General features: G+C 36.4%; 1 long non-coding RNA gene across 1 annotated transcript; it reads right to left on the minus strand.

Annotated features, from left to right (window-relative positions):
* Positions 1–424: 424 nt before the first annotated feature.
* On the minus strand, positions 425–25,917 carry LOC126974513 (uncharacterized). The gene is made up of 5 exons (XR_007731533.1): positions 25,839–25,917; positions 15,321–15,540; positions 5,413–5,537; positions 4,309–4,461; positions 425–573 (listed from the first exon to the last, which is right to left on the minus strand). It is a non-coding gene; the product is annotated as an uncharacterized LOC126974513 (long non-coding RNA).
* Between the last annotated feature and the right edge of the window lie 1,750 nt (positions 25,918–27,667).

Genomic DNA, 27,667 nt, shown 5'->3' on the forward strand with positions numbered 1-27,667 from the left:
AACCTCTCCCATACAAGATAGCCATAGTTTTAAATCAGAATTAGAAACATTTTTAATTTATTACAAACATAAAACAATTTTCTTTACAAAATTAACAAAACTATGTTATTTTAAATAGTATTGGTCAACAGTTTATAATTTTTCTCTAAATTGAATAATAAACATGGCTCCAACTGCAAAAGTTAGTGGTACTTTGGTGATATTTTTCGCAATGTCTATTAAAGATAGAATTGTAAAATAAATGAATTTTCTTCTCGTTTTCTGTAGACATTTAATTATTTTTTGTAATAATAAAAGCTTCATACAAACCGTGAAAAAATGGTTTGAATTTTGCGTAACTTTGGCGATTTCTTGGGATACCGGCATTAATAAAAAAATTACATGTTATTATGTAAATGTATATTATTTTTGGTTAATTAACATAATCGAGTGAAAGTTCATCGACTGGAACAGCCTGGAACAGTTTGGATGTCTCCCTGACAATCCTGGAGACAATTGCCTTCAAGAAAGGCGTGGCCAGGTCATTGAAGATGAGCTTCCAGTTTGAGTTGGCGAACTTCGTGATGGTTTGTGCTGGAAGGAATAAAATGACAATCAAATTAAAATTAGCAAGCTCGTTCACGATGCTAAAGGCATAAAAGGCATTTATTTTCTCAAAATTCTTTCCTTTAGTACTTTTTGATATCATTTCTAATATACTAGATAGAACTACCGCTTCAGAATTCTGCTTTGGGCTGTACTAAGACTAAAGCTCAGATCTAAAGAGCGTACCTTTTTTTTACGAGACAAGCAGGACGTTCAATTGATGGTAATTGATACGCCCTGCCCATTACAATGTAGTGCCGCTCAGGATTATTGAAAAACACAAAAATTCTGAGCGGCAATACAATTGCGCTCGTCACCTTGAGACATAAGGTGTTAAGTCTCATTTGCCCAGTAATTTCACTAGCTACGGCGCCCTTTAGACCGAGACACAGTAATGCTTACACATTACTGTTTCACAACAGAAATAGGTACCGTTGTGGTACCCATAACTAGCCGTCATCTTGTGCAAAGGAGCCTTCCACTTAGACTTTGTTGAGACTTTACTTAGGTATAACTTATCTGAGTGTATGCTAAGCATATTCTTTGATTTCATTTTTATAGTCATTTGACAGCTGAAATTCTACTGAGCTTAAGCTAAGACAGCCAAACGCAACAGTTAAGTTCACTTTTTATCACACTAAGCTAAGTCTTACATAAGTAAAGTCACTCTCTTATTATAAATATTGTAAATCCGTTATTAGATGGAAGTCCTACAAAATAGTATTATTATAACCTAATTTAAGTTCTGTGGATTTTGTGATGTTTTAAATAAAATAAAAATTAAGTGAAGTCTAATTTCGCTCAATATATCTCAGCCTTAGTTTTTGAAATCGATGCACCTTCTAGATATTTGATATCATTATCAAGTAAAGGTAAAATACGATAGCCAGGGTTACTTCAAGTAATAAAATAAATAATGAAAAAAAAAACTCAGAAAAAAATAAATAATGGTACTCTACTAAGCGTTAATCCCCCTGAAAACGTGATCCTGCAGAGTTCATGAAACGTCGGGATAAATAAATAATATAAAAATTTAACTTTTACGCAAAAATATCATGTAAAAGTTTTAATCCCATAAAAAGTATTTTATTTACATAAATGTAACACACGAGTTTATAAAGAAAATACTAGGAAAACTGCAAAACAGACAAGTTAATATTATGATAATCAGTGTATATGTCTATAGGAGTATGTGTTTGTATCACGGATGATTGGATATTTTTATTACATGTATCAGTTACAGTTAAGAAGCTATATTTACACTTAAGTATTAAGACTGGATGGTCGAATCCAACTCGGATGAGCAGCGTTCGGGAAGCTCTGTAAAATCTTCTCGTTCCAAATACCGCAGTATCTGAAGACGAAGGTTTTCAACCAGTGTGTGTTACCAGTGATGACTTACGCAGACGGGGTCGCTAACTATGGGCCTTATGAGAAAGCTAATGGTCGCTCAGAGGGCAATGGAGAGATGCTTTCCCTGCGAGATCGAATCAGAAATGAGGAGATCCGCAGGAGAACCAAAGTCACCGACATAGCGCAAATTAATGCGAAAGAGAAATGGCAGTGGGCAGGGCATATAGTTCGACGGACAGATGGCCGGTGGTTCAGAAAAGTCCTTGAATGGCGACTACGTACCGGAAGACGCAGTGTTGGTAGGTTGGACCCCCACAAGATGGACCGACGATCTGGTCATGATCGCCGGAATACGTTGGATGAGGGCAGCGCAGGACCGATCGTCATGGAGATCTTTGGGGGAGGCCTTTGTCCAGCAGTGGACGTTTTCCGGCTGATGATGATGATTAAGACTCGTCGCTGAGTAGTATAGAGTATTTAGGTTGAAATCTACAGAGCGTACTTAGTACTTAGCTCATACTTTACTTACGTACAACTCAGCTGAGTGTTAGCTTAGCATAATTTTTGATTTCGTTTTTATAGTCATTTGATAGCTGAAATAATGCTGAGCTTAAGATAAGACAGCACAATGCAAAAGTCTAGTCTAGTCTACTACTAACTCTAGATCCCATCCTTTTTTTTTATGGAAAAGGAGCACAAACGAGCGTACGGGTCACCTGGTGTTAAGTTGTCACTGCCGCCGACAATCTCTTGCAACACCAGAAGAATCACAGGAGGAGGTACGCGCTTTTTTTGAAGGTACCCATGTCGTATGGTCCCGGAAACACTGCACAAGGAAGTTCATTCCACAGCAGTGGAAGAAAGCTCCTTGAAAACCGCACTCTGAAGGACCGCCACACATCCAGGTAGTGGGGATGATATCCTAACTTGTAGCGTGTCGTGCGAAGGTGGAATTCGGCGGCAGGAATCAGGTGAAACAGCTCTTCGGAACACTCCCGATTATAAATGTGGTAGAGGACACACAATGAAGCGATGTATCTACGCAACGCCAAGTGATCCAGCCGTTCACAGAGCACTGGGTCCCTGACAATTCGAATTGCTCTGCGTTGCATGCGGTTAAATAGATCGAGCTGATACTGGGGTGCACAAGACCAGAAATGACAGCAATACTCCATATGTGGCGGGACCTGCGCTTTGTAGAGCGCTAGAATGTGAGCCGGCTTGAAGTATTGCCGTGCTCTATTTATGACGCCCAGTTTCTTCGAAGCCAATTTGGCTTTGCTCTCCAGATGGCCGTGGAATTGGCAATCGCTCGAGATATTGAGACCCAGAATTCCTATACTAGGCTAGGCAGTAAGGGAAGTGTTGTCGAAGAGCGGTGATACGACAAATGGGGTTTTTTTAGTTGTAAACGCGCAAACTTGAGTCTTCTGGGGGTTAAATTGGACAAGATTCAATTTACCCCATTCTGCGACCTTAAGAGAGAACTTGACAGAAGACACAAGTTTCTCCCGGCACTGGTCGACAATTTCCCGAGAGAGACCTGCATGGCCCATGTATACGGCAGCCTTATAGTTTGAATTCGTTAATATAACTTACTACAGAAATATCTTAAGATTTTATTTTTAATTTTTATCTAACTTCAATACAAATATAATTCTTTAAAAGTTTATTAAATGTTCGCATAATGTCTTTATTTATTTATAGTGTGTGTGAATTTATTTATCCGGTACACTCTTGGGAAGAATCTTTAATCTTTATTTTCACTTAGTAATAATTATAATATATAATATTGGTACACTCTTACACAAATTATCTTGCCCCAAACTAGGTATAGTCTGTACAATAGGTACAATACAACGATATATTTAATACAATATACTTACTTAAACATACATAAATACAGATAAACATCCATGACTGGGAAACAAACATTCATATTAATCATAAAATAAATGATTGCATGTAAGTTGAAACTCTTGAGTATTTTTTGCCATCGCATTGCATTAAAAAAAAATCTCAGCTCTTTTCGAATTGGTAAAAAGATTTTGTCATTCATTGAGTTACGAATAAAACAGAGTGTTAGGCCCGGTATCCACCAAACCGGAGAGGAGAGGAAACGAAAACAGATAAGCCGCGAAGCTGTCAGGATATTTCCACCAAAGCGGAGAGGAGATGTGAGCCGTTCGAGCTCGAAATCAGTCAAGTGATGTCTTCGAATGGAAGGCATGATTCATTTCCACTGAAGCTAAGTGGAAAGGACATGTGGGAAGAACGAAATCTGATTGGCTATCAAAATACATCTCCTCTCCTCTTCTCTTTGGTAGATACCGGCCCTCATGGTCAATTGCGATCAGCAAAACAGCTTACCCAGCTTAGGATCTCTCGGGATCAAGTTCTCAAAGTGGTAGGTGACTCCGGTTCGTACATCCGCGCTATGTTTCCAGCTCTTCACGTGCCAGTACTTCTTATCCCCGTCCTGACGCTCGTCGAGGTCCAAGAACACCGACACCACAATGTCACCTTAAAATACATTTTGAAGTGATAACTTGTTACGGGAAGTTATAAGAAAAAGTAGAAGTGATAAAAAGAAGACAAGTGGAACAAGTCATGTAATAAAGTAGCTATGTTCTTTAGAGCACTTGGTTTTAATTACAATTTTTCAATTTGGGCTAATTTTGTTGCTTTTTCTTAGACTAACATTCATGGCGTGGCAACATCACGTCTCGGGTAGTGATCGTAAAAAATCGAGACAAGCAATACATTCTCCTGCAACACCAGAAGAATCACAGCAGCTTTTTTTGAAGGTACAAATGTCGTATCTCATCAAGCTATCCCATAATTTGATTTTACGCGGGACAAAGTTATCCGTACTCTCATTAGTCCTACTTTTTAATGAAAAACTTCCTTGGGCTTCCTTTCAAAGAACTTCCAGGTGATGATGACTTGAGCACCTGCACATAGGCATTTTTTTAGATACATAGATTTAGTAAGTCTTTTGTGGGCGATGTATATTATACTTATACAACAATATCCCAGAAAATGTTCAAAACAAATGTATTAGGAAATTCAAAAGAATTATTAAAAAGCGTTTATGTGGTATAAGATACTTATAATATAAATGACTTTCTTAATGATACCACAAATTGGGAATGGAGCGACCGCCCTCAACCTATTAAATAATAACTTTTATTGTATGATATTACATTGCAACCTAATTTTGTTATATTATATATTTATTTTATGTAAAAAAGAAGCCCGCTGAGTTTGTTGCACCCGTTCTTCTCAAGTCTGAGGCATACTTCGAATGGGTGGTAGTTTTTGACTTTCAGTAAGTGACATCGTATCATATTGTCAGTAAAAATATTTGAATTTGACATTTTTTAATTTGTATTTCAGCACTTCTGTGTAAAGCCGTCAGATAGCAGCCATGTTGGTTTGTCGTCTTGAAATAAAAGAGTAAAAATAACTCACGTATTTCGATCTCGTACTTCCCGTTGCTGTTAATGGGGTATATAAACAGGTTTCCTTTGATGTAGTAGTCTCCCTCCAGCACGACGGAACACTGCAACTCCGTCAGAAGACTCTCCCGTACGCGTCTGTGGGACAAGCAAACAAAAAATCTTGCAGCACATTTTTATTGCCTACATGATCTTTTTTTAGTTATGACATCAAGGTACGAGACGAGCAGAACGTTCAGTTGATGGTAATTGATACGCCTTGTCCATTACAATTACTGCCGCGTAGGATTCTTGAAACACGCAAAAATTCTGAGCGGCACTACAATTTCGCTCGCCACGTCGTTAAGTCTCATTTGCCCAGTAATTTCACTAGCTACGGAGACCGAAACACAATAATGCTTACACATTTCTGCTTCACGGCAGAAAAAGGCGCCATATTAGTACCCGTGATCTAACTGGCAGCCTGTGCAAAGGAGCCACAAAGGATTCTGGGATTTGACTAAAAAAACAAAGTTTAATAAGGGTAGTCGTGGTATTTATGGGCTATTTCCTCAACAACTTCCATGGGTCTAAGCCCTTGTTAGCCTAAGCAGATTTCCTCACCATGTTTTCTTTCACCGTAAGAGTTATCCGTTTGATTATGAGTCTTCCATATTTAATCAGATTATTGATAAATCTGTTATTTTAAATATTCGTGTAAATTACTTTAATGCGCTCATGTATATTTATAAATTAACTGAATCTAACCTAGAAGGTACCTTTAGTTTTTGCCAAAAGATTTAATTTACTTAGTCAAAGTCAAATTAACTTAGGCTTAAAATAAGCGCTTTTGAATCGTCAGTATAAATATTTCTTTTAATTTACTGAATCTACCGTATAATATGTTCGGAAAAGGTAGAGATCGTGAGAAGAACATAAAAGAAACTCAACGGCCTCTCTTCTCAATCAATAGAGTATTTTAAAATGGCTGTAATATACATAACAAAGTAGTGTGTAAGATGCTGCATCCATTAAATGAATCGTGTTAAAAGGCATAAAAGGCATTTATTTTCTCAAAATTGATTCCTTTAGAATTCTTTTTGATGTCATTTCTTATACTACTAGATACTACTACCGCTTCGGAAACAAATGGCGCTCTGAGAGAGAAGAAGCGGCGCAAGAAACTCTCCCAGCATTCTTTTTTTTTGCGCTCTTTTCAATAAAAATATACTATATTGTACAGTCATTTCTATCGCTATAAAATAATCACAATCTAGTCCCAGGCTGTCCGATCATTTAGATATTCAGCAGAGCCATTTTTTTATAAAACATTTAAATTTATTTATAGATAATGCCTGAACAGTGGCTGGGACTTTACTGTAGAAGTGTTATGCTTAAAGCTTAAAGCTATTATGTATCTTATGAAGCCTACTAGAATTAGTTACAAGCAATCCCTTATTTCTAGTGTTATAATAATGAAAATCACTATTAAGAGCAAAAAGGTGACGATTTTTGTGAACATATATTAAATTTTCATAAATGTACTGACAATGAACAGTCATAATATTTGTTTCTTAAAATTTTTCTTTGAGAGACTGTCTATAACCAAGCTGATATATTGCACGAACAGCTCACTTTTGCAGTGCAAACACTATATGATATGTTCTATGTTAAAAGCGTCTTAAATATCAAATATTTTATAAAAAGTAATAAAATAAGGAATATAATAATAAATGCAAAAAATTATAAATAAAAACATATTTTAATGTATAAGCAGTATGCATTATTGTTATATATGTATATATTTTCTTGTTACTTCAAAAAGTAAAGTGTGTTTTTAAAGTGATAACCCTCACTTCTAGGATTAAATACACAAATAAAATTAGAAAACAAATTTTATGAACGAACGGGTCTCGAACTGTCAGTTGTAAAGTAGATCCTGTAGATGAAGCCACAACCTGAGAGTTGAACAAAGCATACAAAATTTTATAACGATACGTCACTCCAATGGTTAGCGCAGTTGGGAGAGCACTCGCACGGAACGCGAGAGGTCGTGCGTTCGAGGCCCGCATCGTTCATAAAATTTTGTTTTCAAATTTAATTTGTGTGTTAATCACAGAAGTGAGGGTTATCGCCTTAAAAACATAACAAATTGTTCAAAAAGTAATCCAGTTGTCCTATTTTGAGAAATTAACTATTTGAATTTGAAATTGAATAATAAAGAATAAAGTGTATAAATATAAATTACCTATCGTATATTGGATTCATCAACCTTTAGAGTTTGAATTTATTGCTTGTGTAAGGATGCTTCGTGAATATGATGGTCGTGATTATTGTCATAATTAGTAATTGCATCCAATAAATAAAACTGATTGTCTTTAACTATTTCCATATTTTGTTCAATTGTTTAAAACAAGCTAGTCATTATCCGAAGAATCATTCGTTTAAATAAAAAAAAAATGTACCCGGAGAAATAATTAACTATATAATTATAAATATAATAATATAATATATATAATTATAAACTATTTATCCAGTATCCGTACAAATAGTGACTGGGTATTTAAAATGTCAATTTGAGTTCATTTCACAGACATAAAAAGGCGTTTATTTTCTCAAAATTCATTCATTTAGAATTATTTTTGATGTCTTAAAATAAATATGAATCATATAACCAATTTTCTGGCTTTGAAAGTGATGATTGGCTTGACAGTTTTGCGCGGATTTCTATTATTAAAAGTGTTTTTAAATCAGGAAAAACATAAAGTTTATTGCCTCCGAGAACACAATAGGTTCTGATTGACAATAAGTAATTCGCCGACAGTAATATATGAAAATAGCGGAAACGGCTGACAAATTAGATAAAGCTAATGTGATAAATTACAATAAAAACCAGACACAAAAAGACACAATGGTGTCCATCGTCTATTCCTTGTATGTTTGGAATTTGAAGATGCGTTTCGTTTCTGTTTTTTGTTTCTGTCTTATTAAGATGATGAAGTCATCTGCGTCGTATTCGATGATTGGGTTTTTGGCTATTTATTAGTGGCATATCCCAGAAAACCCAAACTCAGTTCCGTATTTCAGAAGCTGTCTCAATACATAATCCAAGATAAAGTGTGTTTAGTCACTGTCTTCTCTGCTAAAAATAATCATTACAATGATTTATTCCTCGTGCTATTCTACGTTTTTAGAAAGAACAATTTTGTAAAAATCTTGCAAAGATGGCTTTGACAATTAATTATTAAATAATGAATACGGCTGCGTGGGCTTGAACCCTTTGCCTGTCTTAATAATGGACGAAAAAACAAAAAAAAAAACGAATGTCGCAAACGTCAGAAAATTTCAGAAACCAACTTGTTACTTTTATGTTACAGTGATGCGCGCGCATCTTAAAATTTCACTCTCATCATTTTTTCATAACGTGCCTAAAGAAGTATAACTTCAAAAAGACACGAAATAATATGTATTTACTTATTGGAGCTTCTTTGCAGAGGATACGGCGTGATGGGTAACAAACAGCGGCGATATTATCTGCCAGAAGTAGTTTCAATGGCAGTAGCTAGTGAAATTACTGAGCTAATGAAACTTAACAACTTATGTCTCAGAGTGACAAGCGCAAATTGCGTTTTCACTTAGAATATCGGATTCAATCAAGTGAACCTTTACCACTTACTATTTAAAAAAAAAGCAATTGCTGTGTTCTATGAAACCAAGATCCAAGGGAAACTTTTACCAAAAAATTTACGTTTAAAAAAACCGACTTCAAAACTTAAAGTAACTTAATAGAGATTTAATTTAATACATCTCTTCTGCAAATCTTATACCTTTAATAGTAATAACATACTATTTTTTGTATGTGCTAACTATTGATAGGGTTTAAGTCGGTGCTTGCCCGCTTGGGTTGTTTGGTTCTAGACGAAGCAATCCCGCTCAAAGTCAATAATAGTATTTTACTCAAACATGCATGGAAATATTGTCAATATTCTCGAAGAAAGAACACGCGAAGTATCGTATTTGCGGACAAAGAAAATCAAATCCATTGCAGGAGCGTTTTTTGAATTTGGAACATTACAACGGTCCTGCAATGTTGTATGAAACGGCTTGCTGGGGTTATTAAATACTCTTTGATCGGATTTCTTTTGTCATTCTTGGCATACCTTAGTCTTTTTGCGTTTGCCTGTCGACACAGATGATAAAAAAAGAATTGGCGGCAAAGCTGAAAATTCATCTTGATTTGTTATTTACATACCTACATAATAAATATAAATTTAATAATAATTTTAATGAGTTTCAACGGTTCAGAGAGTGAAATGGACATTGACTGTACTCCACCAGATTTAAGATCAGAAGCCAAATTGGCAATGGGAAACCTGCTTCCAGCGAAGTCAAAAGAAGAATACATGAAAGTATATGAAAATTTTATGAGTTGGAAAAACGAGAAAAAAGTGATCATTTTCTCCGAAACAGTATTTTTGGCGTATTTAAATGATATTTCTAAAACTAAAAAGCCATAAAAAAGCCAAAAACATTACGGGCAATTTATTCCATACTGAAATATATAGTTCATGTTAAAAACGGCCATAAACTTGAAAAAGTTTGGGAATTTAACTACTTTTAATTTATATTATATATAAGAAGTGTGTTTTTTTCCCTGCATTCTTTTGAGAAAAGCACTATATATGCCTCGGCGGGAAATGGCAATTGCAGGTCGAGTATGAGTTTGAAGGCCGAGCCGTAGGCGAAGACTAACTACGAGACAGCCTTCGCGGCCTTTGCAATAATGTACTATTATTAATAATAAAGTTTTAAGACTTGCATGAGAGGTGAGTATTAAGTGTATTAAGTTAAATCTCTATTAAGTCATTTTATACCTTTCAGTTTTTGAAGTCGGTTTTTTTAAACGTAGTTGTTTTTCGATTTTTTTATCTTTTAGTGTCATTAATCAGGTAGACCACAAGATTTCGTTGCTTTTTCAGTGTCTCACAAGAACGTGAAATAGGGGATCTATATTTTTTAAGGCATGCGGAACCTTTCGTAGGCCTACCCTAGCAACTTAAAAAAATACTATTTATTATTTGACAATAATCATATATAATCAAACTAAATGAAAACTCCTAAATAATCAGTACACAAACTATAATAACATCATCCACGTAAACAAAAATATTCATAAAATGATTAATTCGAATTTTTATGGGACCAAATGGCAAACATTCCGCATCAAACTAAGGCAGAATCACGAAAATCGGATCACTAATCTCAGAGTAATCAGTGTACATACATAAACAAAATACTGATCGAATTGAGAACCTCCTCCTTTTGGATGTCGGTTAAAAATCACATTTTAACAACACAGCATAATAGCCAAAAGAAAAAAAGATACGGTTTACTTCTTTATGAATATTAAAATATAATGCGATAAAAAACTTTGGTCAGGGATGTAGGGTTCGAACCTCTTCTTCCATCTTAGCCTGAGATCTATATAGCGTACTAAGACTTTGCTCAGAATTTGTTTATGTAAAACTTAGCTGAGGGTAAGCATAGCATTCATTCAAAGGCCGGCAACGCTCTTGTGATTTCTCTGGTGTTGCAAGAGAATGTGGGCGGCGATGATCACTTAACACCAAGTGACCCGTACGCTCGTTTGTCCTCCTTTTCCATAAAAAAATCTTTGGTTTCGTTTTTATAGACATTTGACAGCTAAAATTATGCTGAACTTAAGCTAAAACAGCCCAATGCAAAAGACAAGTTCGCGCTTTATCACACGCAATTGAAATGAATTCTGAAGATATATAATTATGAAGAAAATTCATTTTTACTTTACATTTCTATTTCTAATAGACATTGCGAAAAAAAATCACGAAAGTACCCCTTACTTTTACAGTTGGAACCATATTAATCATTCAATCCAGATAAAAATTTCTTACTGTTTACCAATTCTATTTAAATTGACATAGTTGTTTAGGTTTTGTAAAGAAAATTGTATTATGTTTGTAATAAATAAAAAATGCTTCTAATTCTGAATTAAAACTATGGCGATCTTGTGCGAGAGAGCTAACCTAGCTCCGCTCGATTCCTCAAGGCCGTTGGGTCGGTCCCCAGCCTTAATAACTTCACCCCTACTACAATCGGTATTGTAAAGCGACATGCGATGAATGGGCGAAAAAATTAGAGGCAATATAAAAAAAAAATCACTTTAAAAAAAATTCAAGTTCGTATCCTTCGTACATATATAAGATTGTGTCCTTATGTAATACAAACATATATAATATGTTTATGTTTTTTTATTTTAAGTAAATAACATTTATATACACATAGATGGGCAGCGGCTATTGAAAGCAAGGGGGAAGGCCTGGCAGTTAGCCTGGATATAGCGAAGGCCTTTGATCGTGTATGGCAAAAGGCGCTCCTCTCCAAACTTCCATCATTTGGGCTTCCCGAGACCTTGTGCAAGTGGACCTCCAGCTTCCTCACTAGGCGCAGCACACAGGTCGTTGTCGACGGATATTGCTCGAACCCGTGAATGCCGGAGTGCCCCAAGGCTGTGTGCTTCTGCATATAAATGATATGTTGGACACCTCCAACATTCATTGCTATGCAGACGACAGCACTGGTGATGCCGTATACACTGGCCATGCAGGTCTCTCTCGGGAAATCGTCGACCAGTGCCGGGAGAAACTTGTGTCTTCTATCGAGTCCTCTCTTGAGAAGGTCGCGGAATAGGGAAAATTGAACCTTGTCCAATTTAACCCCCAGAAGACTCAAGTTTGCGCGATTACCACAAAAAAAACGCCATTTGTCGTATCACCGCTCTTCGACAACACTTCCCTCAAAGCGTCACCTAGTATTGGAATACTGGGTCTCGAAATCTCGAGCGATTGCCAATTTCGTGGTCATCTGGAAGGCAAAGCCAAATTGGCTTCAAAGAAACTGGGCGTCATTAATAGAGCACGGCAATAATTCAAGCCGGCCCACATACTAGCGCTCTACAAAGCGCAGGTCCGGTCACACAGCTGTCATCTCTGGTCTGGCGCACCCCAGTATCAGCTCGATCCATTTGACCGCGTGCAACGCAGAGCAGCTCGAATTGTCGGGGACACAGTGCTCTGTGAACGGCTGGATCACTTGGCGTTGCGTAGAGACGTCGCTTCATTGTGTGTCTTCTACCGCATTTATTACGGGGAGTGTTCCGAAGAGCTGTTTGACCTGATTCCTGCCGCCGAATTCCACCTTCGCACGACACGCCACAAGTTAGGATATCATCCTCACCATCTGGATGTGTGGCGGTCCTCCACAGTGCGGTTTTCAAGGAGCTTTCTTCCACGTACTACAAAGCTGTGGAATGAGCTTCCTTGTGCGGTGTTTCCGGGACGATACGACATGGGTACCTTCAAAAAAAGCGTGTACACCTTCCTTAGAAGCCGGCAACGCTCCTGTGATTCCTCTGGTGTTGCAAGAGATTGTGGGCGGCGGTGATCACTTAACAACAGGTGACCCGTACGCTCGTTTGTCCTCCTATTCCATAAAAAAAAAATATACATATATTTCTTTCATCAAGGGGAGTCAGTGTCTCAAATAGTGTATGATAGATAATCGGCTGTTTTCAATAACGTATCTCTAGTTACGGATATATTGCTATCACCGTTTAATAACAAGATCTTATCTATCCATAGTTATGTCCAATATAGTTAAATTATTAGTAATAGTCCAATGCTATCTGTCGATAGATTACTGAAAAGTAAGTAAGCGTAAAAGGATAGATTTGTCTACTTCTAGTAAGTTAAACTAAGGATATATAGGTTATTGAAAACGGCCGCTAGATGATAGATTCTAAATGCAATTAAGAAAATAATACATTCTGTCATTACTTTAATGAGTGGAAAGAAAAACTTAATGACCGATTATAACAGTCATTGTCACAATATTAATTCATTTCTTAATTGGAACATATTAATTTGGATTTCTTATGTAGTATAATTCGATTGATAGCAAAAAAATATAATTATGTTATATTTACATGGACTCATAAAAAAATAAGGACTCCGCGCCGTGATATTAGCAAGTGAAGAGAGCAAGTGACCTTTATGCTAGTGTGTGTGTGGTTACGGGGGATACTAGTTACACAATTTTTTCTCCCTTAGATAATCATATATCCACAAATACTTTTATATTATTGTTTTTACACCTTTTCACAACGCACAACGGCATTTCTAAAATATTTTATTGCGACGCAAACTGATCTGTTACAGACGATGGCAAATCTCATAATGGCGGCCGATCGGCTTGTATTAGTGTAAGTGTGTGCGTGGGTCAATGTATTTACACGTTTACCAGCTTGTTTTGGTGCCTCACTGTTATGTAAGGTGACACGGAGTCCTTATTTTTTTACTCGTCCGTGTATATTTATTTATTTATTGTTTGAACTTTATTTAACTTAATAACTTTTCACTGTAGGCTTGATAAGTCTTCCTATTTAAAAGATACCTTAAAAAATTTTTAGTTGAATAAAGCAGTAAGATTATAGAATAATCTAACCGATTTTTTTAACTTTAATAATTGTGATAACTAGTTATAATATAGATAATAGATTGTCATATAAATACGTTGAAGTACTCCCTAATTACTTCTGTAGAATAGTAACTATCACTACAATTACAAAATAAGAAATGAAAGTAATAATTGCAAATTTAATTTATTAATTGAAATAATGGAGACGAAAAAGAAAGAATAACTACTTATTTGACAAGTGCAGATTGTGTACCAGCTAAGTGTTTAACAAACCTGACCAGCCCACTAACAAACATATCGAGAATTTAATTGGTAGTGTTTAAATTATGAGAAAGCTCATGGTCGCTCAGAGAGCAATGGAGAGAGCTATGCTCGGAGTTTCCCTGCGAGATCGAATCAGAAGTGAGGAGATCCGTGGGAGAACCAAAGTTACTGACATAGCCCAGATGGTCGTACAAATGAAGTGGCAGTGACCAGGGCACACAGTTCGACGGACAGATGGCCGGTGGGGCAAAAAAGTCCCCCACAAGATGGACCGATGATCTGGTCAAGATGGCCGGAATACGTTGGACGTGTTGAGCGCAGGACCGATCGTCGTGGAGATGTTTGGGGGAGGCCTTTATCCAGCAGTGGACGTCTTCCGGCTGATGATGATGAACTTATTGTACTCGCGAAGAATTCGAGCGAGAGGTGCCTGAACTCCCAGGTTGGTTTGTACAGAAGGAACTTGGAAGATTCTCTTGATTTTGAACCTTGGGAATGAATATGGGACAGCAAGGTTAATATTCTGTAAGAGGTTACTACATGTATAATATACATGGCTACCATGGCGTTGTGATGCTTCTGGAATGTTTGCTGATGCATCTGTGGATGGTTTCCATGACATAGGGCGCAAAAAAGCGGTCTCCATGTTGCAGCGTCTACGTGTAAGCGGTAACAGCATCCTAAAGATGACAACACTGGATACAGTTAGCTTATAAATATAACTGACTAATAATACTAACATAGTTCATAAGAAATATTGTTAGTAATACATTTACTAATATATATGGAGATCTCTCTGAAAGAAAAAAATAAATAATATTTGAAAAGTGCTCTCGTTATAAGTCACAATTGGGCCGAAACTGCGTCATAAACTCGGACAGTAAATGCATTCCTAAATAGTAGTAATAGTAAAATATAATGCTATCTATGTAGTAACTTAACACATAGTTCGACGGACAGATGGCCGTTGGGGCAGTAAAGTCTTCGAATGGCGACCACGTGCCGGAAGACGCAGTGTTGGTAGCCACAAGATGGACCGACGATCTGGTCAAGATCGCCGGAATACGTTGGATAGGGCAGCGCAGAACTGATCGTCGTGGAAATCTTTGAGGGAGGCCTTTGTCCAGCAATGGACGTCTTCCGGCTGATGATGATGTAGTAACTTACTTCACATTCAAAACCAAACAGTTCCTCAGTCCCTTAATGGTGGAGTCGGTGAAGTGCATCTTGAGTCCCGCCTGGTCTGCCTTCACTTCTCTGATCTCCAGCGGGTCGAGTCTGTCCATGTTCAAGTCTGGCACGCCTCTCGCCACGTACGGCAACGCCCTCTGTGCCGAGGATATCATGCAGGAGGAGTCGCTTATGTGGCATGGTGTGATGAATGATGCTGCCAATAAATAACATGTTTATTAAAATAAGATATATTTGGCTGAAATCCATAGAAATCCAAATGATGCGGGATGTCTTGAGTGTTATATTCCGTTAAGAATTCGACACGTGTTTCGCCTCTACCCGAGGCATGCTCAGGAAAAGTTGACTCTTTATTGAAGTAGGTGTTGTGAATCCAAAATTATCCAAATGTTTTAAGTTTTCTTAAGTGTTAATTCCGCCAATATTTGTCTTTAAATAATTCGTCACGTGTTTCTCCTCTACACGAGGCATCCTCAGGACATGACTTGCCAAACTCTGGCACGAGTCTCGTGTGAATTGTTTAAAAATATTGGCGGAATTAACACTTAAGAAAACTTAAAACATTTGGAAATGTTGACTCGCCAAATCATCATAAGTCCCGTGACAGAATTTGGCGAGTCAACATCTCCGAGGATACATCTTGTAGAGGCAAAAAACGTGTAGATTGATTAAAAGACAAAACTAAGCGGAATTTATACTCAATAGAAATCACAACATTTGGATAAATAACATGTTACAAAAAATACTAGTTACCACAACTGCTTGTTTCAAAAGAATAAATCCCATTGTAGTTTTAAGTTTTTTAGTATTTTAAGTTTTGATTAAGTTAAACAGAAAAATTACGACTTTTAACAGTTCCTTTCTCTACACTCTTCTAGTAGTGAGTTTAATAAAAATAATACGAGTTTCACACCGCTTTATTTAATTATTCCCTAACCATTCCAAAATATTCAAAAATGCACGTCAATGTTCGAGTTTTGAGTTCTGCCGGCACTCCTGGACTGCAACCCGTTATATTTGAATATTTTGGAATATTGTTTCTTTATTAATTTTTGATTTGTAAATAAAGTTTACCGTATTGATATGCAGATTCAGGATCGAATGACGCTGGCTTAAATATCCGAATTCTAATCATCTTACATAAAATATTGGATATTGAAAGAGGTTATCCACTGTTTTTGAGAATAAGCCCAGGCGGCGGTCGTAACTGTCTATAAGTTAAGCTCTTTTGAAAGAAATATTGCTCGGTCCCTCTGAGTCAAATGATGAATAAATATTTTAAATTCCCCTAAAAGAGGCCAAATAAAAATCAAATCAAGTCATCTCCGATCGGCTTGTCTCTTTGGCGTTGCGTAGAGATGTGGGTTCTGTCTGCATCTTCTAACGCATTTATCACGAGGAGTGCTCCGAGGAGCTGTTCGGGTTGATTTCAGCGGACGAATTCCACCACCGGACGTAACAAAAACCAAAATATCACCCGCAACACGATGACGTCTGGCATTCCTCAACCGGGCGTATTGCAAGAAATTTCATTCTTCGCATAGCCACTTATACGATACGACTTAGGGACCTTCAAGAAAAGAGCATACATCCCACCTTGAAGGCCGGCAACGCATCTCTTGACACCTGTTGTTGCGGATGTACATAGGCAGTTGCCTCACCTCTCTCCATCCCGTGAGCCACTTGCCCGTTTGCCCCCTCTTATATAAACAAAAAGTCATCAAACGTAGGGTGATGTTAAAAAATGTTTAAATTTGGAATACTCAGTTTATTTATATTGGCTCGCGAATAAGCTGCCAGTCACGTACTAGATGTAAATATGAATATATCTAATAATAACAAAACATGTCAAGGAAAATGATCTAGTTATCCTCTACAGCCTTGACGAGCTACATCGCAGATCATCTGTTGCTCGACGACGCGCGAGGGCAGTTATTATCTCATCGATATCGGATTTCTACAAGAAAATGCTAACAGAGCCTATCTATAATTAATAAAGGTATTCATTAATTGCAACTGCCATTATTATTATATTAATGGTATATTTGTAACGGTCAATTATTTAAAGGTATACCAATAATTATCTGTTATCTATATTCTACTCGTCTCGAAGTCTACGATACGTCGCTTCATTGTGTGTCTTCTCCTGCATTTATCACGGGGAGTGTTTCGAAGAGCTGTTTCACCTGATTCCTGCTGCAGAATTCCACCTTCGCAGTGCGGTTTTCAAGGAGCTTTCTTCCACGTACTACAAAGCTGTGGAATGAACTTCGTTGTGCGGTGTTTCCGGGACCATACGATATGGGTACCTTCAAAAAAAGCGCGTACACCTACAACGGACGGAAACGCTCCTTTGATTCCTCCGGTGTAGCAAGAGAATGTGGGTGGCGGTGATCATCTAACACCAAGTAACCCGTACGCTCATTTGTCCTCCTTTCCATAAAAAACTAAACCAGGAACAAAGCGTTCAAAAGAGAACATATTATTTAATGGAGACACAGCAAGATGGAAACGGAAAGCCAATCTATTGTAACCTAACCAATTTTGAATGAAAAGTCGTAAACACTAAACAGGCAGAAATAGCCCCGAACGTCTTTACGAATAAACTTGGTATAAATTTATACCTGAGAATAAACCAACCAAAAACTTGACTTTAGCATTGGGCTATCTTGGCAAGCTCAGCAAAATTTCAGCTGTCAAATGACTATAAGAACGATAACAAAGAAATTTAATTTTTTTAAAAGACACGCTTTTATAGAAAACCGAACTAAAAAATAGAAAAGAAACTTAAAATTAACATCAATCTTATAGACTAAAGATGAAAATTATCTATATATATAAGAGATTTCCACGCATATAATCACTCATCACGATATTTCTGGAACCATAAGGTGTAGAGACTTGAAATTTGGTAGAAATATTCCTTTCGCCGAGAAGAGATCAGCTAAGAACGGATTTAAAGAAATTCCATCCGCAAGAGTTTTTTTTATAACAGAACAACGTCTGTCGGGTCCGCTAGTTTAAAATAACAAAAATGTTATATTACAAATTAAAATGGATTGATTTTATCAAATTAATGTATTGTCGTCCGTCCTCGATAAATCTACGAAGTTTGAACGAAATCTGGGTTTTTAAAGTGGGTCAAAATCGCGCCCAAATGAGTCGGTTACAAACTAACATACATACAGGTGAAGCTAATAAAAAGCATGTATTAAAATTATAAACTAACAATTTTGACTTAAAACGTAACTGAAGAATACAACTCATATGAAACATTGGTAAGATGATACAAAGTAAGGTATGTGATAATATCAAGAAGGTCTTTCATTAGTTACCAAGGAGATTGGCCCCCATATTTTTTATCAAATTACATGGTCTTAGGCTTAAGTAGCGAGGGTTTTGGCTCACCGCTTGTATCCACAGATTTTTTGGTAACGAGTTCCGTATTCGTGGCTAATTAATAAATAAAGACAAGGAAACCACGAACCGAGGAAATTTTTTATCATAGTCAACTATGTGATCAAGATTAGGTTAAGTTTACTATGACGTGTACGTAGCGTGGCAAGAATTTTGGTTATTACTATAATTAGAATGATACATACTTATTATTAATATTTATTCTTATACACGAAGTTTCCTTAATAAATTCTACAGCTTTTTTTATAGAAGCAGTCAAAAAAACGAGACCATAGCCACAAGAAAACAGATAAAAGAATAGGGAGGTATATAATATGTAAGCCATTTTTTGTTTCGAGCATAACTTAAGTACTCTGTGATTTTTTGCCGAGATAATAATATGAGAACACATAGGCACTTAAACGAATTTTATAGAAACTGTGATTATCATAATGTTGGCACTAAGTAGGTACAATTTTAAACTTGATATGCCTACTACTCGGTTAAGTCGAGTTAGTACCTAAGTCTTTTATGGGGTAATGTAATTATTTGCTTTTACAACAAGATCCCAGAAAATCGTAAAATGAAATTTATTATGTCAAAATAATTGTTATTAGACGTTTATGTGGTAAAAGGTATTAATTAGGTAATAACGTAAATAATTTTCAGAATTCCACACACTGGGAATTCAGCGCCTCAGGCTATTTAAATATATAATTTAGTTTGATTCAAACGAAATTTTATAAAAACAAGAACCAGTGCGTAACTACAAATTATTGAAATATTACAGTGAGCGGCGTCCTTAAACAAGATGGTGGCTAGTTGGGTAACTAGCACATCAACGCGTTTTTCTAGCGTAAAGCACCATTTGTGTTTCGATATGAAGATCGCCAAAGCTTTTTTTAAATTTATTTAGTGGCACGGGATGTAAGTCCATAGGCAACGCCGAAGCTAGAGATATTACCGGGCTAATGAGACAACATCTTGTCTCAAATTGACGAGCAATTATTGCGACGCAGTTCAGATTTTTCGGATTTTCAATAATCCTGAGCTGCAAATAGGCGGTGCGTATCATTTGCATTCTGTGAGGTACTTTTTCTCACAATGAACTTTATTTGAGTAGGATCTTTAAACGTGACTTAGACTCACTTCAGGAAGTACAATTTACATGAAAATTTTCTCAACTATTAAGGGTTGATGATACTCTATTTACTGATGACTAATGACATTACTTTGCGCTGGTAGCCTAAACAGGACCACCAGGATTGTTAAAGAAATACCGACGCGCAAAAGATATAAGAAAAAATCAAGCCTTTTAATTATAGTTTTTAGTCCTCTTTCGAAGACTTGCAGTTTATGTTAGTTTCCAAAATTCCTTAGATTTACAATATACTTTATACATAATTCTATATGTGGAAGAATGATCTATCAATGATCGGACAGCCTGGGACTAGATTGTGATTATTTTATAGCAACTGTACAATATTGTATATTTTTATTGAAAAGAGCGCAAAAAAAAGAATGCTGGGAGAGTTTCTTGCGCCGCTTCTTCTCTCTCAGAGCGCCATTTGTTTCCGAAGCGGTAGTAGTATCTAGTAGTATAAGAAATGACATCAAAAAGAATTCTAAAGGAATCAATTTTGAGAAAATAAATGCCTTTTATGCCTTTTATTACACCATGACCTTGGAATACCAACAGTCAAGGATGAGATAACAAAATTCGCTAAGGCACACAAAACTAGAACAGACAATCACCCTAACATACTAGCAAAAGCCCTAATGAACAAAAGAACGTAAGTATCAAGAAGACTGAAACGCAAAATACCTCAAGATCTACTAACTAGCCAACCAGATGCTTAATTATGGAAATTGGGTTTGGCATAGGCCATTCTCCAAGCATGCCAATATATACCAGTAGGACACATATATTATTGAATGTCCCAGCGAAGGAGACAGATTATAATAAAATGAATACAAAAAAAATATGTGGAAGCTTGTAATGGGCTTTTAGAATTATGTTTACTTGACCGATTTGTAAATGTTGCTGTAAGCTCCCCAAATAAAAAAAACGACCTGACAATCCGGTAATCCGTAACCAATTTTGATTTGTATGCGATAGAGGTTTAATATTCAAAATAGGTACTATGAAGCTTATGCAAAGCGTGGCTGGCGGATTACGACTTGTCGTTCAAAATAGGTTACAATCACAGTAGATTCGCTTTTATTTTGCTTTGTGATATGTCATGCGAAGGTGGAATTCGGTTGCAGGAATGAAGCTTTCGCGGAGAACTGGATACGAAAATTCGAATAGCTCAGAATCCTGAGCGGCACTGCATTGTAATGGGCACGTATCAATTATCATCATCTAAACGTCCTGCTCGTCTCGTCCCTTAATGTCATAAAAAAAGGATCTACGCTTTGTTGAGACCTAGAATGTGGGCCGGCGTGAAGTATTACCGTGATCTATTTAAGGATCCCCAGGGTCTTCGAAGCCAATTTGGTATTGCCTCCCAGATCAGATTGGATTTTTTTGAAGGATGGAGGAACTAGCATAAAAAGTAAAATAACATCGAATATGTTAGCTATTAAACCGTTAATTAAAAACTGCTATAAAATACTCCTTTAGGTTCTCAAGATTGTAACATTGATAAAATATTATTTTATTGCTGTACATTATGATCATATTATTTGGCCTGTAAATACTTTGTTTAAATCGTGGGAATAGTTTGATGTTTTTTTATAATGACAACAATGACTATAAATTAGATCACAATTAGTACCTACGCACCGTAGAATATCTTTATATATAAAAATGAATTGTTTTTCCTTTGATGTGTCCTCGTCGTCCGATATTTGTTTTGTATGGAATTAATTATGGAATTTATTGACGCACGGTTTGACAGTTCTACTGTGAAATAATTTCATTACAACAAAAGGGAGCATATTTTACGAAATAATACTTGGTGTTATGGTATATTATTGACAAACTAATAAAAAACATTATTTTATTTATTAAATACAGAACAACGTCTGTCGGGTCAACTAGTTTTTATATAAAAATGAATTGCTGTTCGTAAGTCTCGCTAAAACTCGAGAACGGCTGGACCGATTTGGCTAATTTTGGTCTTGAATTATTTGTGGAAGTCCAAAGAAGGTTTAAAAGGTGAATAAATATTATGAAATGGCTCGGAATTAAATAAAAACAACAATTTTGTTGTGTCCCCCGTCGTTCAGAAATCAAATTTAAAGAATAATTTAAAATAAATAACTTATTAGAATCTTTTGAAAAATCTTAAGTTTTGTCACAAATTAAAATTCTGAACACAACCATTCAATTCAATTCAATTTTTGTGGTATGGCGTGTGGCTGCACCAGTTGGGCGTAAACTGCGAAATGATTCAGCATTAAAAAACATACAACTTCAAATTTTCATCTGTCTACAATCAACACCTATTTTTGTATCGCGATTTTTATATTATTCTGTTTCATCATTATATAAATAATAATTATGGTAGCACGATACATTTTATGTACGATTGAATATTTAGTAGGTCTGAGAATCGGTCGTCATATATTTTAATACCACAACAATTTTAATTATTGATTTTCTTAAGTTTACTGGGTCAGCTAGTAATATAAAAAAATAAGAACCTATGACTGGAAACAAGCACCTGCGTCTGGGATCTTTACGAGAAAAATAACGGACTATTATAAGAAAAAGCGCAGAAGGCCTTCCGAAGATACCTGTACAAACATAGGTATAGATAATATTATCTTTTCATATATCCAACCAAATTTCTCTTAGGTTGTTTAGGTTTTAATTCCCTGGAGGTCAGGCGGACTTGCGATCAGCTAAAAATTATGTGTCGAATTTTACGAGGATACGTTGATGCTCCAGATCTACATGAACAACTGTATCGTGTCCCTAAATTCAATAATCTTCGCCCACGACCAAATAAACTTGTCGTGATCCCGCTTCATCGCACCGTTGCCACCCACCACCGAGCCATGGCACCTATAGGTGCCATGGCTCGGTGGTGGGTTCATTGGCATCTTTCAACGCGCGGACAAGAATGCTCAATGAGACCCATTCAATGATGGGTGGACTTCCCTAGTTTCTGAAATACTAAGGTACGCGGAGAGCATTGAAATTGTATAATTAATTCAATTGTTCTTTAATATTCCTTTTTGTTTGTATTTTTTTCCTTTTAGTGTTTCGTTAATAGTGTAAGTGGTACTGCCGTATTGAAGGATTTGCGAATAGGCTTAGTTCTGCAGCATATGCGGTTAAAAAAATTAGACGGTTAACTGACATAGATACGGCGCGATTAGTATACTTTAGTTATTTTATTGTTATGGGGCAGTGCGGCCGATATTAATACCATCTTTGTGCTGCAGAAGAGGGCTATTCGCGCGATTTATAACCTAGGTCCTAAAGAATCATTAAGAGAAAAATTTAAAGAAATAAACATTTTGACTGTTGCTTCTCAATATATTTTTGATAATGTTCTGTATGTTCATAAGCACATTGAAGAATTTTCTAGAAACTGTGACATTCATTATGTTAACACGAGGAACAAACATAAACTTTTTATGCCTACTACTCGGTTGGGTCAAGTTAGTAAGTCTTTTGTTGGGCGATGTATATGCTTCTACAATATGATCCCAGAAAATGTACAAAATAAATGTGTTACGAAATTTAAAAGAATTGTTAAAAAACGTTTGTGTGGGAAAGGTTACTATAGCATAATCGATTTTCTTAATGACACCACGGACTGGGAATAAAGCGAACATCCTCAGGCTCTTTAATTATAAATGTTTATTGTACGATATCACATTGTAATCCATATTTTATATTAAAAAAAGAGCCCGCTGTGTTTCCCATTCATCTCAGGTCTGAGGCAGTCTCTTTTGAATGGGTGGTAGTTTTTGACGTTCAATAAGTGATTTTAAATCCTATTTTGAATAAAAATATTTGAATTTGAATTTGCCGTGCTAATTAGACAATAAATAAATGACACTGTAAGCAAAATGTGATCATATCATCAGATGGTCAAAAACCATGGATTTAGCCACGGGCGCAAGCTTGTTGAGAATGTATTAATGAAAAAAACATACTATTTAATTTATTCATCAACAGTTGAAAGGCATGATAAGTAACTTAGATTGTACACAAAATGCGCTCTTTTTATAACATTTAAACAGAATTAGGAATTAAACTTCTTAAATCGGCATTCTTGCATCATAACGTACGGTATTTTACTGTGGGGTCATGCTTTAACAGTGGGAGGCTCCTTTGCACAGGAAGCCAGCTAGATTATGGGTACAACAACGGCGCCTATTTCTGCCGTGAAGCAGTAATGTGTAAACATTACTGTGTTTCGATCTGAAGGGTGCTGTAGCTAGTGAAATTACTGGGCAAATGAGACTTAACATCTTATGTCTCAAGGTGACGAGCGCAATTGTAGTGCCGCTCAGAATTTTTGGGTTTTTCATGAATCCTGAGCGCACTGCATTGTTATTGGTACGGCGTATCAATAACCATCTGCTGAACGTCCTGCTCGTCTCGTCCCTTATTTTTATTAAAAAAAAAATGCTGCTGACATTCATATAGTGTTTGCTCTACAAAAAAAAGCTGTTGGTGCTATATATCAGCTTGGTTAGAAACAGTCCCTCTAAGAAAAATAAAGAAATAAATATTATGACCGTTCATTGTCAGTACATTTATGAAAATTTAATGTACTTTCACAAAAATTGTCATCTTTTTGTTCTTAATAGTGATTTTCATTATAATAATACTAGAAATAAGGGATTGCTTGTAACTAATTCTAGTAGGCTTCATAAGATACATAATAGTTTTAAAGGTATTAGTTAGTATACACTTTTATAATAAAGTCCCAGCCACTGTTCAGGCATTATCAAAAATAAACTTAAATGTTTTATTAAAAAATCCTACTATCCTCTGTCGTTAATCCTATTACTCCACAGCTGAATATCTAAGTGATCCGACAGCCTGGGACTAGATTATGATTTTTTTATAGCAATAGCAATGACAGAACAAGTATAATATTGAATATTTCTATTAAAAGAGCGCAAAAAAAGAATGCTGGGAGAGTTTCTTGAGCTGCTTCTTCTCTCTCAGAGCGCCTTTTGTTTCCGAAGCGGTAGGAGTATGTAGTATTATTATTAGAAATGACACCAAAAAGAATTCTAAAGGAATCAATTTTGGGAAAATAAATGCCTGCCTTTTTTATCTACGAAGTTTGAACAAAATGTGGCCGTTTATAGTGAGTTGGAGGCTCCTTTACACAGGAAGCCGGCTAGATTATGGGTACCACAACGGCGCCTATTTCTGACGTGAAGAAGTATTGTGTAAGCATTACTGTGTTTCGGTCTGAAGGGCGCCGTAGCTAGTGAAATTTCACGGCAAATGAGGCTTTACATCAATCTTAATTACCTTAAAGGCCTGCAACGCTCCTGTGATTCCTCTGGTTTTGCAAGAGAATGTGGGCGACAGTGATCATCTAACACCAAGTGTACACTACACGTACACCCGTACGCTCATTTGTCCTCCTTTTCCATTAAAAAAAGGAAGAGCTAACAAATAAAGAGATGCGCTGTTCTGTAAATTTTTAAAATACTCCACTAGTTTCTGCATGTTAAATTAAGCGATAAAATACTCGTATATTGCTGTGGGATGGGGTTTCTTCTAATTTCTTCCTTCAATGCTTTGATCGCTTATTTAGTAAGAGCTGGTAGGAACGGAGTAAGAACTATGTGAACAGCCTGATCTTAAACAGACCAGTGGGAGGCTACTTTGCACAGGATGCCGGCTAGATTATGGGTACCACAACGGCGGCGTGAAGCAGTAATATGTAAGCATTATTCTGTTTCAGGCTTGGTGACGAGCGCAATTGGAGTGGCACTCAGAATTTTTGGGTATTACAAGAATCATGAGTGGCACTGCATTGTAATGGGCATGGCGTATCAATTACCATAAGCTGAACGTCCTGCTCGTCTCGTCACTTATTATCATAAAAAAAAACAAACATACATACAGGTGAAGCTAATAAAAAGGTAGTTAAAATAGTTACTCACGCAAGTAGCAGTTGACATTGATGACATACGATGTCGCGAACAAAGTCAAGAGCAACACTTTCATTGTGGACACTTTAATGACTGCTTAATTGTCGTGCCCATACAATTTATATCTTCACCGCTAATTATAGTTATTAGCAGAACTGCCTTCTATCAACGTCCATTATTTATATCAGGTTTATGTATCAATTATACTTACATTTCGGAGTGCGTCACATCAGACAGTCTTTGCAATCTATCTACTTGCGAATAGCACAGTTACCTACTTCTATGTGCGAATTACTGATAGGACGAGTAAATGAACCACTTGATATTAATACCTAGGTAGCACTGAAAATGTTTAGAAAATGAAAAACGGCTCAATGTAGGAAAGTTGCCAATACATTTATTTTTTTTTTCGCAGTATTTCTGTTCCTCTCTACACATCGTAGCATTCGATGGAACCAATGAGAAAAGCAGTGGGCCCATTCTTCCTTAGGGGTCTCTTCTATGGCATTTTCGTACGCTTTCACCGCATCTTCAGGGCTCGTAAAGCGAATACCTCAAATTTTATCTTTAGTTCTTGAGAATAAATAAAAGTCGCAGGGTGCCAGGTCAGGACTGTATGGCGGATGACTCATTATCTCGACACCTGCCAAAGTCAAATATTCAACAGTCCGTTTTGCGAAGTGCGCTGAAGCATTGTCGTCGCACAGCACTGAGCTTCAGTAGTCTCTGTTAAAGGACGTCCCTCACGCGGATCATCATTGAGATTGCTAAGTCCTACGCTTATACTCGTTAAACCAATTGTAAATAAGAAAAGACTCGTTCCTATAAGCGGAGTATTATTTCCAATCCCTGACCCACTCCCGTGTCATTATTATGACTAGGTAAGTATTAAAAACACAAAAATGAAGTTTATTTCTTTATTAAAGTGAAACTTCTATTACATCGTCTCAAACTTTTTCGTCTGTGTGTGGCATGTCGCGTGACGGTCGGGCTGCGCCTATAGTTCGCAGCAGCTGACCGTGTAGTGTATTACTCATTTGTGCCAGTGCTCCATGCTATTTTGTTTGCTTTTGTCAGTGTTTAATGTAATCCTTTTCAATCAATATTATTAAACAGGGCCAAGACACAGATTTCAATAAAAATATTAGTTGGAGACTTAGTCTACTTTTATTATTCCAATTTTCCAAATATAAAATTAAGATTGATAAAGCGATTTTTATACCCTTAATGGAATATTATTCCAAAAAATTTTAATTAAATGCCTATAATGTGAAAAAAGTTTCACTTTTACCGTGGTTTCATAAAACCACACAATCCAATTTTTTTGCAAGGGGGACGCCGCATGCTTCTAAGTTCTAACACAAAGCCGTCCATTAAGGTTTAAGACGGTCCTGGTACCTTAAACAATTGACACATACGTTTATACCTATCCCTAAATTCAATGATCTTCGCCCACGAAATAATAAACTTGTCGCGGACTCGCTTCATCGCTCCGTTGCCCGAGCCATGGCACCAATACCTACCGCGTTCATTGGCATCTTTCAACGCGCTTTTGGACAACAGGATCCATTCAATTATGAGTGGACTTCCCTAGTTTCTGAAATACTATGGACGCTACGCAGAGAGCAATGAAATTGTATAATTAATTCAATTATGTACCTATTCCTTTTTTGTTTGTAATTTTTCCTTTTTGTGATTCGTCTAATTAGTGTTAATGGCACTGCCGTGCTAATTGGACAACAAATAAATACTAGGTATTAAGATACAATTTTCATGAGATGCACGAATAACTTATTAAGTATAAAAATCTATATGCGTTTACTGTACAAAACCAGATTGTT

Source organism: Leptidea sinapis, chromosome 32, assembly GCF_905404315.1.
Source record: "Leptidea sinapis chromosome 32, ilLepSina1.1, whole genome shotgun sequence".
NCBI classification, from domain to species: domain Eukaryota; kingdom Metazoa; phylum Arthropoda; class Insecta; order Lepidoptera; family Pieridae; genus Leptidea; species Leptidea sinapis.